At 38.5% G+C, this 18,749-nt stretch overlaps 1 pseudogene across 1 annotated transcript; it reads right to left on the bottom strand.

Annotated features, from left to right (window-relative positions):
• Positions 1-4,235: 4,235 nt before the first annotated feature.
• On the bottom strand, positions 4,236-17,091 carry LOC103467142 (excitatory amino acid transporter 3-like; annotated as a pseudogene). The gene is made up of 13 exons (XR_014088146.1): positions 16,905-17,091; positions 14,908-15,048; positions 14,599-14,691; positions 14,419-14,527; positions 14,116-14,158; positions 13,966-14,028; positions 11,321-11,508; positions 10,974-11,081; positions 7,525-7,647; positions 7,244-7,438; positions 6,978-7,112; positions 6,427-6,531; positions 4,236-4,716 (listed from the first exon to the last, which is right to left on the bottom strand). The product of XR_014088146.1 is annotated as an excitatory amino acid transporter 3-like (transcript).
• Between the last annotated feature and the right edge of the window lie 1,658 nt (positions 17,092-18,749).

Below are 18,749 nucleotides of genomic sequence, written 5' to 3' on the forward strand. Positions count from 1 at the left end.
GGGTTGAAAAGCACTATTTAAGTCCAATGTAATTTGAACTCATAACGAGACTTGTTGTTTTAAAGGTGCCTTTTAATATCACAATCTTTAGTTGGGTCTTAATCACATTTTGTTAAACACACATCTATAATTTAAATATGTTTTATTGGTCTGACGCACAAATGTTTGACTGGAAGAAGCCTGGAACAAAGTTGAAGAGTGAGCCGGGGTGAGCAGCTGGAGAAAGAAAATGACTCAATTTTTTGGAAATTAAGGCCATTGGTAAGGCTGTTATGCTGGATGGAAACAAGATCATCTGGGTCAGAAGTATGAAAAGTGGAAAAATGGTCAGCAATATGTGATTAAAGAGCATAATAGTTAACATTTAATTGTATGCTTAATAAACATTTATTCAAAATGTTAATTCAAAAATGAATTAAAGCAATGTCCAAACATTAAACAATTCAAACTCTTGTATAAGGAAATAATTTACACTAAATGAGAAACTGTCTTGATCTATCATATTGTTGTAGCTACACAGCATTGTTAGCATCAATATTGTCATTATTGCTGTCGTTAATACCATCAGAGCTATTGTTAGGACTTCACTGAATGTATTGCATTTTTAATATGACAGAAATAGATAGTGTGAAAGTTTGGCGGAAGTGAACCGGAGATTAACTTTGGAAGAGAGCAGCTAAACAATCAGTAGAAGGAAGCTCATCAGAAGAGCAGCTAAGAGGAGTGAGTCCAGTCAGAGCAGCTTAAAAGGTCCAGCGTGTGTTCTGTGATCAAAAAGTTAATAAATTGCTGAAAGCCACAGTTCTGTCTGAAGTATTTGGAGAGGGAGTGATCAACATCATCCATGTGAACGTTAAATTCAAATATTACCACTTCACGTTCAGTGAGAAGGCTGAGAGATGAGCAATCAGAGCAGCAGAGTCTTTCATAAAAGAATAGCATTTGGGTGATAAACAGTTACACTGATAAATCATCCCCGATTTCCTTAACTTTGGGAGATCCGTGATCGGCCAATACTTAAAATACATAAGAAAAGCAAGTTGAAATCTTAGACACCATTACCTACAGTCACAGTTTACTGTTTGCTACAGATTATAGCTTTGATTGAAAGTGGAACGGATGAGTTCTTGCAGTTGTCCAGTCTACAGGGAGGAACTCTTAGACACAGAGTTAAGAAACCTATACTCTGAATGAAGAATATGAGGAAAGTTTGAGATGATATTCTGAGCCGGTCTGGATATAGCTTCTTTGAAAATGGTCTGAAGTGATGCATACTGCTTGACCCGCTTCAGCTTCATAGCTCTTTGTGTGAGACAAGTGAGTTTGGCCTTCATTTGGAAAGACAAGTTACCAAATCTGGCAGAAATGCTGAACCTATGAAGACCTGGTCTCTCAACACCATGTTGAAAGAGCAGCGTCACTTTCTGACTGACACCAAAAGCCCTCAACCTGTGCTGAAAAGTTGCTGCTGCAGACAGTCAACCTGAGCAGTGCAGGGGGTTTATTGTCAATTTGTATTATAAGATATTTGCAGGAATCCACCTGGGCAATTGAGTATAGATGACCCCTGATGCGTGATCTTCTATTGCCTTCATATCAAAAGTAAGTTCCTGTGACTTTTGGACACTAAGAATCAGGAAATGTTTTTAATCTGCTTTAATCTGGTTAAATGTGATGTGCCTGAAATGAGGCAGAGAACAGCTGTGTCATGAGTTTGTATTTTTGTGTTTTTATGATGTAAAGCATCATGAACTAACCTGAACATGAAAGTTGAACTGTATCATCAGAAAATTTGAACCTGTAGTTGTTTGGTGTATTACAGTGTATTAAGCTGCACTTCACTACACTTTTTTAAAAGTCATGTGTTTTCAGTAATGTCTGGTGCTTAAAAACAAATCATGTTTCGCATGATTCATTTTTTAGTTCATAGAAATATTTTTTTATTTAAAAACAGCTTTTAAGTGATTTAAAAAGTTTCTGATTCAAAAGGATTTTCTTGTTCATTTTGACATCCAGATATCGGATTCCATTTTTTTGGAAAATGCCCAGAAAGCCATGCTTGGTTTCCTTAGATACATTCATTTTGGTTCAAATACTATAAACAGTGTTTATATTTAGCTTTGAATAAATAATAAATACAAAGTGTTTCTAATAGTGTTAACTCATAAAACTCATTATGGGCTTTTTATTCATAAAACTGAACATTGATTAGTCTGAAAAACATTTCTGACATACTTTGCAGCACTTTTAGCCTGTGACATATTTACAACATACATATTCACTGATCATGAGCAAAACTGATGGCAAAGAAACAAAAAGATGATTACGATTGTGTGTAAGTGAAGCCAATTCACTTATGCACTGAAGCACTGCATTGTTCTTCTTAATGAGTTCACATTCTAACGTTTTTACAGCAGCTTTGCATTTTGAGCATCCCTTAGGATTGTTTACCAGCTGAAGAATTAATTGCAGGTTACTCTCTGAAGCCAGGACAGTGGTAATTTGAACTAAATCATCTTGAAATTCCTCAAACGCAAGAAGAATTACATCATCATCTATAACAAGAAGATTGACATGACAAGATATATTTTCCCCCGCTATTTCACTATGCCTGTCCAGAGATCCTGCAGTGTCAGTTAGTTTAATGTCTATATGTCCTTAAAATGACATATAGACATTAAACTATATGTCTACATTAAACTATATGTTTAATGTCTATATGTCCATCTGCTGAAGATGGGTCTCTCTGATTCCGATCATGGTTAACTAAAACCTCCTGATTGAGATTACCACCATGTTGCATCTATTGTAGGAGTTTGCAGGGAGTCTGCAGAGCTATCAGATCCAGCTGGTGCATGAGAAGCAACAAGCTGCTGATCAACTTGCACAGCAGTAGTTTAAAGTTTCACCGTTGTGCCTCATAACTGCTTAAAAATAAGCAACAACAGTGTGAAAACTGTAGATCAAAGAGAATAAGTCACACCACCGTTTTGGCAACATCTCAGATATTTAAAACGAGACAAATCAATAACCACCGATGTCGACTGATATGAAATCATAATGCGGTTTTCAGCTATATCATCCAGTCCTATTCACACCATTTATACATATCCATGAGCACAAATAACATTAATGAAAATCCCAGAAATCAAAAACCAGGACAGTCTGATCTACAGGTGCATTCGGTGAACTTGGTTTCCACAACTAAATGTCTAATATTACAACCTAAAGGTAGCAAAATAAGTCGACACTAAACATGCTGAGTTGCCCAGAATAGATGCCACCAGTGTTCACCTGGTTGTGCGCGTGCATAACTCTATTGAATTTAGATGCATCATGTTTGAAAATGGCTCCATTGGATTCTCTGATCCAGAGGACATGTGCACACCAAAAAAATAATATTCTTACATATGTTCAGTAGTTGCTTGGAAAACGAAAACCATCTTAAAATTCCAATTATACAAATCTGACAGGAATTAATTCGAAGAATTAGCTTCTCGTTAATCTCGTTAGCAAGAAAGTTTTTTTCTCAAATCATGTTCAACAGACAATAAAAAATAATAATTTAAGCAATAGTAGCGTGGCATTCATCTTGAAAAGTTAACACCATCTAGGATTTTTTTTGTGTTACCAAAGGTATTTATGAAAAGAGGGAATTTTGAAAGGTACATATACCAAATGTTATGATTTGAACAAATCTTATGAAATAATATAATAGTCCGTTGCAATAGAGGAGATAGTTAGTTGATGTCATCCTGTAATCTTCTGCCTTTTTATAAGAGGTACTTTGTTGCAAACAGCTCTCTCTGCTGGTCAAAGACAGTTTTTACAAGTATGAATGCTTTCAGAAATTACTTATAAAGATTGTTCTAGAACAGCAGCAGAATGACTGACAATTTATGAAGATATGTTAATCTCAAGAAATGATTTCATTATTCATTATATTCAATTAAATTATTTTTGAAATGAAAGCAGTAAATTTGTTCCTAAAACACAAAGGGCTTTATTTACAAAGTGTTATTGTATCAGTCAGTGAAACTTTGTTTGTAGAGCAGCTGTCATACACTGAAGTGTAAGTCAAAATTATAGAGGTTACAAACAGAAAGACAGCATTTAACCACTAGACACACAATGAAATGATCTATATAATAAAATCAAGAAAAACAAATAAAACAAGTAATTATTTACATTAAAACTATGAGGATTAAGAAAACGAGTTTTAGAAGATGAGGAAATGAGGCAGCAGGTATTGTTTATTGAGGAAACACTGGAGAAATATTTCAGTGAAGAGAAAACGTAGTAAACATGCAAAAGGAAAAAATAACAATAACATCTAGCAAAGATCAATTATCTTCAAAAACATAACAATACTTATATTTATTAACAACTCAAAGATGAATAAATTGAGAATATAGATCAGTTAAAAGTTACAAAAAACTGAAATACCAGAGAAGCTGAATACAAATGAATAAACTGACACCATCCTACTGGAAATGTATGTAAACAAGGAAATGAACAGCTCAGACACCCCAGGATGTTGACGTCCCAATCCTGAGGGTTCAGCTTGTTGGTGTTAATATGGTGCTGAGACGATCCCCTCACTCACTTAGGTGAAATGGATCTTGAAGGGGAGAAGGAGGAGGGGGCGTGGAGGGGATGAACTGTTCATTAGGATCCAAACATAAGTCCAAATCGATCTGATGAAAGGGATTAATGCTAACAGGCAAAATGGAAAAAAAAAGACATGGTCAGTATCGATCTGGACAAACTGTGGCTAAAGTACCCCATATCTTACCACTTGGTGGAAATGACTTATAACAATCTACTTTCCAGATTTATTTTCACCAGAATTTTCCCAATATTTTATTAAATATTTCAAAGGAAAGTACTACAAACTGGATATATCCCGAACGCTTTTTAGATCATTGTTATGCGGGTCAAGAAAGTGAATAACGCACAGTCCACCAACACAGCTCAGAAAGAGATGAACACAGTGTTGACAAGGTATTTACTTGTCACACACACATACCTGAGCAACATCCTAATCTCAATCCATGTGGTTACATATGATGTGAGCAAACCGATAAAGTTCTTCTACCCCAAAACTTACTCATCTATGTTATGGAACCTGCTTTGTGCACTGGTGCAGTCATGTGAGAACAGGAAAAGGCCATTTTCAAACTGTTCCCAGAAGGATGGGAGCTTGAAATACGCAAAAATGCCTTGGTGTGATAAAGCATTAGGAGTTCCTTTTACTAAAGCAAATGGGCTGAGTCTGGCTTCTGGTGAACTGTCCCAAATAACGAATCCCACCCCGCCTTCCTGTACAAATCAAACACTGCTGACAGACAAGAGCTGTGGTCCTGACCCCTGACAAATCCAGTTGTTAGGACATCAAAATGTATTATAATTTTCTCAATAATGAAAATGTTAACTTCTGCAGAGCAAAACATAAAAAGCAGGACTGAAAATACAAAGATGTGTTCAAAAAGAGAAACAAATTAATAATAAAACAATAGAAATTAAAAGTATATTTGAACATTGTATCTAATTTGTGAATAGAACAGCTCTTGCTATACAATCAGAGAAGTCATTGAAAATAATTATTCAGTTCAACAACATGTGGAGTTAAATACTGTTGTCAAGCCTATTTGTTTGATCTTCTGTTGTCCTTTGTCTTCTACATGAAGATGGAGAACTTCCATCTTTTTGTCCAACACCCCTAGCCAACAGTCCATTTAAATGTCTGTCCATTTTATGTATAGAACTGTAAGATAACTGTTCTATTTTATGAGCAGCTATTTAATAAAATGGACTATTATCTAGCTTAATTAAACTACTATCATAGTCTATTTTATGATAGACTACTTCAGCATTGTTCTGAAATAGTCCAAAGCTGAAATAGATCATGTGCCAGAGGTGTTTTTGTTTTTCTTTCTTTTCTTTCCTGAGACAACCGGAACGTTAGAGTTGATCGAGGGTGGAGAGGGAGCAGCTAATAATTTAATGGCAGTGATATTAACCGGAGGATCTTCTTCCTGGCAGCTAGCATATGTAAAGACACTCTAAAAGCAGAGGTAAAGGACCAGGAGGGAATCTAGGGGGAAAGTCTTTGCTGCACCTTTTTTGTTACTTTTGAGGCAGGATTTGAAACTCCAAACAACACGTCCACACTGGTCTAGAGTCCAGTAAATGAAATATATTGATTGGAAGTAGTGTACATATTCTATCATGGTACCATGCTCACATTCACAGTTTCTTCTGAGAGGGACCTATTTGTTCAGCCTCAGTGCTGGATTTCATAGCCCTGTAGCCATATATGAAGGCCACTGTAATGCCTGAATTCAATGACGTGGATAGGAAGCTAATACTTTTGCCAAACTTGTATCTTTCAAAATGAAAAGATCGCTTTATAATGTAACGTACTTCCTGCCGTCGTCCAGGCTTTTCAGCTCATTCTGGCACAGATGACTGATGACACCCATACCAAAGCAGTCACCCAGTACATTCACCATGGTGGCGAAATGGTCTCTGAAGAGCACAGAAGAAGAAACATGCTGTCAGATTCAACTATGTTTTCTTGAAGGTTTTATCTCCCTCACTGTACAACAGCCAGCTGTACCAGCTCTTCTCCAGCTCAAGTCATCCCTGTTAACCACATCCATCTCAAAGGGTAATTTGATCAATAATTGCTATACATTGCTTTCTATACAAGTAAGGGATCCTCAAACCGTTGTTTTGCAAGTTAAAAATCTTGTCTTGGTCAAAGATATCCATAAGCTTTCTCAAAGCAAACCAGCATAACTCCATCAAGAATGACTGGACAGTTTGATTAAGGTTGGGCGTGGGGTTCTGAACCAAAGTAAGTGGGTTCATTGTCAGCTTGTTTTGGGCTCTGTGCCATAGCTCATTAAATTTTATTTTTAGATTTTGTTTTGAACAAGAGTAGGGGACAGTAAACATCAAGTCGAACTTACATAAACCACTCAAAGACCATCAGAATGGAGACATCCCTTGCAGGCAGTCCCACAGCTGTCAGAATCAGGACGGTGCTTGCAGGTCCCAACATTGGGACACCTGCAGCTCCAAAGCTGGCGACAGCACTAGTCAAACTGCAAACCAAGGACAGCTTCCATGAGCATTTCTATCTCAACTACAGACACAACTGTATCAATGCCTTTCCTTTTACCAATCCCAGGATTCACATTTTCTCAATTCCAGACACATGTAGGAAGCAGCTTACCCAATGGAGAATATATGGTGGATATCCAGGTTGATGTGAGATAGCTCGGCAATAAAGACAGCAGCGATCACTTCGTAGATCGCCATCCCATTCATGTTGATGGTGGAGACGATGGGCAACGTGAGACGGCAGAATCTCACATCGACCTTCATGTTCTCTTCACAGCACTGAAGAGTGATAGGCAGAGTGGCAGAGCTTTGGCAAAAAGCACATCCTTTATTGGTTCATATGTACACGAGAAAAGTGTCAATCTTTGACAATAAACAACCTAAACATCTCACCTGGATGCCATCATAACTGCATTTACCAAAGCTCTGTAGCTATGCCGAAAGACCATAAAAGGGTTCTGTCTGGTGAGCACAAAGTAAACCAAGGGAAGAACAACGAGGGAGTGAAGTGCAAACCTGAAAGAGACAACAAAGTCATGCTCAGTGTTAAAGACATCCAAAGCAAAACTATTCACTAACCTTTGTCTTTGACATTTCTATATATATTTTGTCATGGTTAAAACAGACAGTTCATGTGTTTGGGGGATTGTTTCCACTAGCTTTGCTCGTTCATAGAACCAATATTTGTCACATTCTTCTTTACAAAATAGCATAAGCTTTACAACTTGCCACATATTATCAAATGAATATGGGTCTGTACTTTGAATAGGCAATTCTAGCACATGAATAAGACGCAATGTAAAGCAATTTCAATCCTCTCTTTTGCTGCAGGTTTAGAGTTGTTCTGCTGATAGGAGATGTGTCTTGACACAGTCTAAAGTCTTTGCTGCCTCTAATGAATAATAAAAATTTTCTTTCAGGATTGAGCTATATGAAGGTCAAACCTTAGCCCTCTTTCCATGAACTCTGACTAGCGTTCCTGTCCCTGATGAAAAGAAACATGTCATAGCATAATGCCGCCACAGCTATGTCTGACTAAGGGTAATGGTGATATTACGGGAATTTGAAGTTTTAGTTTTCAATCACATTTTCTGTCGCAACAACATCTACTTTAGTCTGATCTGAAAGCTTGGGATATTGTTTTACAAACTAACCCTGCTTTGTAAAAACTTTCTTGGTCTTCATGATGCTTTTTGTTCACTAATTTTCTCTGACAAACTTAACATTGTTACGTTAGTTACGACCCTTTTCCACTAAACCGGCTCTAACCGGCATGGTCCTGGTCTGCCCTGCCCAGATTCATTTTCATTAGCAAATTTGGTACAGGTCTGCCTGGCTGCTCTCAGATTATTGTACCTACTTTAGGGTAGTACCATCCATAACTTGCCAGGTACGGCACTAAAGTGATTTGATTGACAGCTGACTACACTACATTCTTTAATTGGTTCATGATTACCTCATGGCAAACTCCAAATAACCATTGCAGTTTACCTATGGACCACAAACATACCGTCTGCTATCAGACAGCTGCTAAGTACTGAGGAGCAAATATAAGTTTAATCACAAGCAGGGACAGGAACACATGCATTAAGTTTTGAAGCAGATCTCTAAATAACGGGAAGCAATGAAGAGAAATGGTGCAGCTGTGGTTAGCTTTCTGACGATGCTGCAGTTTGGCACCCACACTGACACTACATAATATAGTGATCCAAATAAAAATAAAAAAAGTTCATGCACCGGTACTGGTTTACATCTTTTGACCGCTTTACCTCAATCCAAAAGGTTGCGCATTTTTTAAAAAAATTGCTAGAATGTATTTAGCAAAATAATCAGCTGATCTGAGTCTTTATCGTTATCTTTGGGCCAGCAATTAATTTATATAAGATAAAATTAAATATTTGGGTTTATTTGTGTCTATCAGAACTACAAGCTCAGGTTATCCATTTGTGGTATGTTGGTACAGGTTCACCTTTAAGGTGAGTGGTGGGCAGCACCTCTGCGTTTGCCTAAGACTGAGGAAACCCAGAGGACTATGGCAAATGATACAAGTTTTACGTGTGTGGGCTCGGTTGGACCTCATTTCTTTTTTTAAGGATTTTTCTTGGCTCTAGTGACCTTCACCTGACAGTCAATTGACAGGAAAGTGGGCAACGAGAGAAGGGGGAAGACATGCAGCAAAGGTCGCCAAAGCGACCTTTGCTGCATCGAACCCGGCTGTCGCGGGTTCGATGCAGCAAAGGGAATCGAACCCGCGACAGCCGCGTCGAGGACCAAGGCCTCCACATGCGGGCCGTGCCCAACTCCTGCGCCACCACAGAACACACCCAGGACCCCGTTTCTACATACAAGGGTTGAGTCAAGTGTGTAGGGTGCGCACGCACACAATTGTATTGAGCTGCGGAGGCGGCGTGGTGCGGATTTCCATAATCCTGTTGTCCCTCAAGTGTCTAGTAATTGTTTTCAGGTTAGTTTTGTGATTTCCCTTCTGTTTGGATTTTAGATTAGTTTGTAGTGATTATGCTTCCTTTGGGTTCAGGATTGTGGTTGGGTTGGTGGTCTCGTTCTGCTCCCTGGGAGTACGTGTGTTCAGGCACTTGTCGTGGGCGTGGGGTTCTGAACCAAGGTAGGTGGGTTCATTGTTAGCTTGTTTTGGGCTCTGTGCCATAGCTCATTAAATTTAATTTTTAGATTCTTAGTTGTTAGGGACTTGGCGGTGGGTTGCTTGTGGCTCCCCCACCCTCCTCCTGCCGCGCGCCTAGCCTGAATGTTTGTGGTGCGTGGGGAGCGCAGCCACGTCAACGCCATTGTTTTGTCTTTGTTTTTGTTTTTTGATGCCTTTTTCAGCTGGGTGTCATTTACCCAATTCATTTATTTTTATTCAGGTCAGTGTTCAACTGTTCATGGTAAGTCCTTATTTTTCACCATGTTTATTTACGGTTTATAGTTTTTCTTTTGCATGTAGGTTTAATTTGTCATTGCTTGTATGATTTGTTTTGCTATTTTGTTTGTTCGTTTGCTTAGCCTGTCCTGCTTTTTGCTGTTCGTTTGCTCTGCATTGTTTTGTTTTTTTGTTGTTTTGTTTTGTATGCCTTTCTTTGCTTAGTTATTAATTGGGTTTGAAAACAGAACTTGCTGCTGAATAGTTGATATGCAACTATGGGTATTCCGTGAAGTTTGTAAGTTGCTTTTTATGTATATATTCTATTGTTGTAGGCCTATTTTAAACTTTGGAGAAAAAAACCCATCAATTTTTGAAACCTTATAATCCACCTCTCTTTGTTGTCCTGACCTGGCGTAGCCTTTTTTCCTTCATGCAGCAAAGGTTTTGTAGATATTAAAAGCTGAATAATCCTGCGGCCAAGATCCCAGGTGACATTGTTGGTTGTAATAATTTAAAATTTAAATAGCAGGCGCCACACATCGTTGAGCACTGCAACAATCATCAGTGGAGAGTTGACCACAGCCCACCCACAATAGCGAGAAACGGAGCATATAATGGAGAAGTTCACTCCCTAAGGTAAAATTGAACCGCTCATTAACTGATTAGTGCACGACTTGCCAGTGGAAAAGTCTATGACAGGGAACATAATTTTGTATCAGTTACGTCTCAGTGCCATTCTACGCCTAGAAACTAAAAAGGCTGACTAACAGAGTTTGGTTTGTTAGGCCTAACAGAACATCTGAAGGGAACGGCTTTAACTGGACTTGTTGGTTGGGGGCATAGGAGTAAAGCGATAGACAATGATTGTATTCATAAGCACTGATCTTTTCCCTGAAATTAGTGATGCTGTTCTGCAAATACATTCAATGCAACAAAGCTGAAGCAGACGCAGTGGACATACCCTAGAAAAAGCACCAGTATGAGCTTTCCAAGTTTAAAGACAGCATTCCAGTCTTCAATTTGAAACACGTGGCCTATCATCAGGAAAAAAGTTCCAATTGGCATGTACCTGAAGCAAAAAATAAACAAGCTTAAGTAAAACAGATGTTTCAAATGTATTTTAACAAACTGTTTGTTAAGAAAGAAAACTGCTGTCCTATTTACATACAAGTACTGAAACCACATTTCAATCATACAGTACTGGTGATTTACTCTCGTGCTTGACCTGAACTAATTAAGGAAATGTCATTACATTAAAAAAAAATCTAATTTTATAAAAGAGTGAAATTATGCACTGTTTGATCTTACCACAGGATATACTTGAATATGATTTTTATTGCATCGTTCATTTCTCTAGCGGCCTTCACAGTAACTTTTGCCTGGACTCCCACCCTGTTTAACAGGATGCCGACAACGAAAGACCAGGTGATCAGTCCTAGCATGTTGGCTCCAGCAACATAACGGCCCATCAGTTGCATCGTCGAGTCATTGGCCCCCTAGAAACACAGATATACTGGCTTTAACGCTTTAGGACAGAGGTGCCCAAAGTCGGTCCTCGAGGGCCGGCATCCTGCATGTTTTAGTTATCTCCCTAATGGTATTAACAATCTTTTCAGCTTGTCTGTGTTCTTCTTAGACCTTCTAATGAGCTATTATCTGATACAGATGTGATAAACCAGGGAGAGAACTAAAACATCCAGGATGCTGGCCCTCGAGGACCGACTTTGTACACCCCTGCTCTAGGAGCAGTTTTGTAGGAGTGCCACACGTTGTTGGACAATGCATATCACTTTTCTGCAATAAGTCACACGAAAGGCTTAAACTTTGATGTATTTTATTTGGATTTGTTTTGTGAATGACCAATCCAAAACATTGCATAGTTGTGAAGTGAAAAGAAGGAAATTCAAGGGTTAAAAAAAACTTTGCATATAAAAAGAATTTTAAAAAAAGTGTATTTAGCTTAACTTTCTGTAAACCCGTCAGTAGCCCTGACACTACCATGTGTGTTAATTTGCTTTTCTTCTGCAAAGGCAGGAAAGCCGCTCAGACATTTTATGGGGAGATGGATGGAGCTAAATCTATTAAAATCTAAGATGAAAGTTGGGACAGATCTTCCGCTTGCAGTAGAACAGACACTACTGTCTGCATTTTTAATATGCAGGGGAGATGGGGAGTAATGAGCCAACAATGAGGCTCTAATGGCCCATCAATGAGTACTCAGACCACATTTAGGACTGACTCCCCAGTGCTTCAACACAAGTCTGTCTATCACACATGTGTCAAACTCAAGGCCCGCGGGCCAAATATGTCCCCCCCCCCAGCCTTCTATAAGCCCATGATCGACTTAAAATAGGTTTTGAGCACGAATTGACTACAAACTACATCTCCCATAATGCATTCCGATTGTTACCAGCCAACGTTACGGCTTCTCGCCACTAGAGAGCAGCAGAGTCACCTCAAACTGCTTATTGAGTTTACCAGCGAATAAAACTGATACATCCACAAGCTAACATCAAAATGTCCAAGAAAAGAAACATCGATTTACAAGTAAGACTGTGAATGAAGATGTGTGTGTGTGTTGGTGTCAGGCTGCAGGTCGCGCTGGACTTTTTTTTTTATCCGTCATCTTGACCGACAACATAAAAAAATTGTTCATGTACTATTTTTATCCGTGAAATTACAATCATATTAACATCGGCTATTTAGCCGCATTTTCTGCGGTTTAGTTAATATTCACCATGAATCCAGATCCCATCACAAATTAAGCAGGTAAATGCATCTACATTTTTCTCCGTAGTGACACAAACCACTGACTGTGGCCCCAATAACTTTTAATAAATTAAATTAAGCGACTTCACTTAAATTCGCATCACTTCACCCGCTGGAGTTTGAACGCACTTCCTCCTGGTCCCCTGCAGAAAAATCTGCGCTAATTCATCAGTCAGTTGGATCCGTCTGATCCAAACAGATCAGCTGAACTCCGAGTGTTTTACCCTGTGCGCGGTCCGGGCGTGCCTTTTTACCAGGATTTATTTATTTTATTTATTTTTTTATTTTTTGCGTGTTTTCACTTCTCCGAAACGGACAGATGTTACGTCTGCAGCGCTCCTCCAGAACGCCGCTCCCCTGGGTAACGTGCACCCAGAAGGCTCCATTTGTTAAATCTTCTGGATGAGTTACTTCCAGCAGTTTTTAATTCTTTGCAGCGGCGGAGCCGCTTCCGCAGTGGTTGAGCAGCGGACTGCGCATGTTACAGTCTAATTAACTTCTGCGTCGTCATTTATTTCCTCAAGATAAACTGCCGGCTCCTCAAACGGATTAACACAACGTTGCATTCTCTTTAGTTTTCTCTGGTCTGTATGGAGACTTGAATTTAACGCACCATTTCAACCAAAGGTTTTGAATGCGCTAACTAACCAGACGCTCCAAAGCGTTATTTAACAATATAAGGTGTTGTTTAATCTATTTTTAACATTGTATTTTCATACATTTATGCTAGGGCTGAAAAGTCTGGTTTTCCAGAGCTACCATCTGCAACTTTAGATGTGTTCCTTCTCCAACACCTGGATCATAGACTCATTTTAAGACTGAGTTGCTATTAATGAGGGAAGTCAACCTTTTGTCTGGGGTGTTTTAGCATGGATGCATCTAAAAGTTGCAGCGTGGAGGACTGTACCTGGGAACTCCTGAGTTGTACCGTCAATGTGGCCCGTTGAGGGTGGCCAATATGCTGAAGTGGCCCTCGGTGCAATTGAGTTTGACACCCCTGGTCTATCAGATGTTGTCCAAGTGTGCTGTTTGGAGATGCCAAATGGAGACTCCGAATGGCACACTTGTACAGCCTCATAAATAAATATGTCCAAAATTACACTTTTTTTGTGCTATTTTGACCATTATAAAGACCTTTGGGAAGTGCTCCAGAATAAAAACAAAGATCAGAAGAAAATACTCACTTTTATTGGGTCAAAGATGATGGTATTGTCTTGTGGACTGATGTCAATAACCACTGTCTGGTACTGGGAGAAAATAGAAATTGTTTGGAAACTTTCCAAACTCAATATGGAACGTTACACAGTGAGTTGTGGCGTGGAATAAAAACATACATGCTCAAAGAAAGCCTGAACAAAGCTCTCTGGAATCATGTTCCTATTAGAGTCAAAGGAGAGTCAGAAAAAAAAAAAGAACTTGTAAACGTTAAAGACAAAAAAACAAAAAAAAAAACACGAGCATATTATTTTCACCACTATGAGTTTCACCTTAGGAGTTTCAAATTATGAATTTCATATAATTTCACACGAACTAAGCTAGTTTTGTTGGTTGTCAGAGACAATAAAAATCTCAATTTTTACTCATCTATGTAGAAAACTGTATAAGCAGGAATTTTGTCTAAACACTTATCCACTCACCTAAAAATATCCATGAAAACCAGATGCATAGAGTATTCTGGGACATGCGATTCAGAATATTCAGCTTTTGATTCCGTACCAGGCTCAAGCGTGATCACTAGAAACAGTCCTGCAACAAAAACAATTACACAATACACACTGGCGGTCTTAATGTACCTATTTTAAAAACGGTTACGTTACCGAGAACTACAGCCAGAGTGGTAGTGCAACAAACGTAGATTAATATGTAGACGGCTGTTTTCCCAGACAATCTGGTGTTTAATGCAGTTACGCCTGAGAAAAGAGACGAGAATCACAAGTAAACCTGGGGCCTGAGCAATGAGAAAGACAACACACCGGCTCATAACTGTTCAAGTGGAAGTCCAAATGTCCTAAGCGATCTTCATCTTTGAACACGTTTTAGTCACAAGAAATAAGTGGTGAGAGTTTGAGACGCATTTACACAGAGTATCCAGGTGAGTTGAGTATCTAGATTCATATTTAGCTTGCCTGCAATCACGCTTGTCACAATGAGGGGCACAGCGAACATCTGAAGCAGGTTTAGAAGCACATCTCCTGCCATTTCAAGCAACAGTCTTGTGCCTTCAGATACACTAAAGCGAAATTTCAGCAAAGCCCCAGTGCCTAACCCTGTGGGGGGGAAAAAATGACAAATATAATTGATATGTAAAAAAAACAACCCATCAACCTTATCTATGGTATACTTTATAACAGCTACAAGAAACAATTGGGAGTGTTTTAATGTAAATGATACATTATATACCTTGTAGACATGTTTTTCAAAGTTTTTTGTTTTTTTTTCCCACTGTTGTACTGTTCTGTACTCTTGTACTGATCAATATTAGCCGATACTTTTGGGCTGAAAACGTGTGAAAATGACATTGAAAAAAACAAGCACTTGAGTTTTTGAGGCTCGCTCCATATAAAACCAGACATCTGGTCCAACACCGTTATGTCTGGATGCTCTGGGTCCAAAGCCCAACAAGGTGCCACAGGTTATTTTGTCTGCAGCATGTTCCACAAATTGTGAGTGCAAAAGATGTCTGAGTGCTTAGCACAGCCGGACTGCTGACAATATTTATTTGATAAAAACAAAACGAAAATCACCACGTTAAACTTTAATACTGTACCATGTTAATGAAGAAACAAAAGTGAAATTCAACATCCACCAGAGACCATAAAACCGACATGTTGCCACTTATGTTGAATATTGATACTGAATATAAAACAAATAAAGACAAATCACCCTCCCCTCCTCATATTTCCTTTGTGGGTTCATATAAAACTTATTCATTTTTTACAATAACAATTCAGCACTCATCATACGTATTCTTGGATTCAGAGCCAGTCCTAGGCACCCTGGGCGAACCACCTCTCCATCGCCCTTCCCTCCACAAAGTTGTAGGGTGGGTGGAGGTTATGTGTTTTGCATTAGGCACTCACAGTGGGTCCGAATTCAGGGTTTGCATCCTTTAAAGAACCCTGTCTATATATGTCGACATTAAGAGAGAAGCTGTAAATTCGGACAGCCCTAGCCTTCAGCTAGCCCTCCAGCCTCCACCTCAGCGTAACTTGTGTTGCCCAACAACCCTGATGGCGTGAAGCACAGAGCGATGAAAACGGAGCCTGAAGTTTGTTTTTTTGAGCAATGTATGACTCCTGGCACCTGTTTTATTCTTCCCCTTTTGTAGTAAAGGCTGTTCCATAGTACAAAGAAATATGCTAGTTTGATTCTAAAATGTTCAAACATGCATAGTGCATTTCTGCCAGGAATAAATATAAGAAAATTATTCATTTTCAAATATAACGCTCTTCAGCTCTCAGATAAGACATTACAGCTAAGTGAAACTATTATGTTTAATCTCTGCAATGGACTGGTGACCTGTCCAGGGTGCAGCCCGCCTCTTGCCTGTTCACTGCTAGAGATCGGCACCATCACCCATGGCGACCGCACAAGGGATAACCGTGTTGAAAAATGGATGGATGGAACTTTAATCAATTATAAATTCAACAGTAAACCAAGCATTGTGCTGCTAGATATTTATTGATGTCTTTCCAATTGCTATGTCCATGTTATAACATCAATAAGCTAGTTTTGATAAAGCAAAAAAAAAAAAAAAAAAGCAATATGCTGCATATCTATGGACAGAGAAACTAGTAAAAGTGTTCAATATTTACTGAACATGTCCACACTGCCATTCCCCTGTCCTTTCATGACCAACAAATCACTTCATATTCAAACTTCAGCTACAGTTCAGTAGTGTCGGAAGAAAATACAAGATATTAAACATTTTGTTGGCTATTAAGATTTCACATTTCAAATATGCTTTAACTAATCTGAGTTAAACCTGCCATGGTAACCTGGCTTGTTTATATGCAAGTTTAACTGCTAACCTCCAACTCATGCAGCAGCAATCCTGCCCGAAAAATAAAACAATAAGAAATCACAGGATAATCAGCAGTAGAAAAAACATGTTTGTACTTACCCAAGGCAATCATAGTCAGAATGGACCCCTGAAATATGCTGGATTTTTTTGTCATTGTTTCACAGTGAGCTGAGACAGATGGGTCAGTCTCTCACACCTGTTAAAGATGATCAGTTGCCGTTGTGTGTCCAATGCTGACATTTGTTCCCCTTTATAAAAAATGCCCTGAAAAACATGTTTGGTCTCCATGGATACCTTGGTGAAAGGTATGACATAACTTGAATACTTTAGAACTATTTAAAAATATATAATTTTCAGTGATTTGGTGGGCTTTAAAAATCAGTCATGTTTCGACTGAGTCAATTTGATTGATTCATTTGTTAAATATTATTAACTTATTTAAGAGGTTTCTGGTTTAAGATGATCTTATTGTTCATCCTGGTCCTAAATTCAATTTCTTGGAAAATGCAAAGAAAAGCATGCCTGGTCTCCTTGGATACCTTGATTTTTGTTCAAATACAATAAAAAAAATACTATTTTAAGAACAATAATAAAAAGACAGTGTGTTTCAAAAAATATGTCTAAGTCACTGAATTGTTTAGTTTATTAAATTTGACCAGTCTGAACAGCATTGCTTACTATGCAATTTAGGCTCTAACTTACAATTGGACTGAATTTTGCAGAAGTGTCATTAATATTAATTGTAAAATGTAATCAGTTTCGTTTTGAGATGCTATGACCTTTTTGTTAGTCTATGGAAACATCTGGTGGACTGGTGCGATTCAAGCAATCTAATCCTGAATGTCAACAAAACAAAATAAATTGTTGCTGTTTTCAGGAAAAATCAGCCAAATCCGTGCCACAGTGGAGCAGGTCAGCAGCGTTAAACTCCTGGAGATACAGATCACCGACAGCTTGACCTGGTCCCTCCAAGCCTCTGGTCTGGTGAGGAGAGAGCCACAGCGTCTGCACTGTTTATGTCGGATGAGAAACTAAACTATTAGTCTTTTATTGTATATATTTATATTGATACTTTTCTATTATTATGTATTGATTTTATTATTATTGGACTCTTGCAAATGTAGTTTCGCTCAATATGTACATTTTAAATGTACCAATGAATGAAAATAAAGTCTGTCTATATTGATGTCTAAATTCCTGGAGAAATGTCAGGATTGTTAACTTTGGTGGATGAACCAGGATAACATTGCTTTTGTTTCGAGAAAATCCATTTCATTCAAAATTCAAATTCTATTAAAAAATACATGGTTGACCCAAAAGGGAAATTAAATGTTGTAAGTCATTAGTTCAAAGTCTTCAAGAGTTATTGCAGATGATGATGGCTGTTGGCAGGAAATATCTCTTGTAGCCGTCTGTATTACAGGGAATCTGAAGAAGCCTCTGACTGAAGATACTGTTCCAAGACAGCCTGATGAAGAGGATGGTCAGGGTTGTCCACAATTTTCTTGATCCTATGAAGAGTACTTCTTTGCGTCATCATCTCCAGAGGTTCCACAGTCATTGTCAGAACAGAACCAGCCTTTTTTGAGACTGTTGAGTCTTTTTAGGTCTCTGGCTCTGATGCTGCTGCAACAGATGATGGCAGAAGAAATTGACGCTCTCAACACAGACTTATAGAAGATCTGCAGCATATTGCTGCAAACCTTGAAGGATCTTAGCTTCCTCAAGAAGTCCAGTCTGCTCTGTACCTTTTTATAGATGGCTTGACTGCTGCATCTCCAGTCTTTTTCATCACACTTTCATATTCAATGAATTAGAACACTGAAAAGATCAATTACCTAAGTGAAACACATAAATATGCACAGACTGAGGTTAAGTTTTTATTTCTGTAAATATATGATAATCCTCCTCTTAGCTAACGACAACACAAGATTTAAGATTATT

Source organism: Poecilia reticulata, chromosome 7 (assembly GCF_904066995.2).
Source record: "Poecilia reticulata chromosome 7, P_reticulata-male-v2, whole genome shotgun sequence".
Lineage (NCBI taxonomy): Eukaryota > Metazoa > Chordata > Actinopteri > Cyprinodontiformes > Poeciliidae > Poecilia > Poecilia reticulata.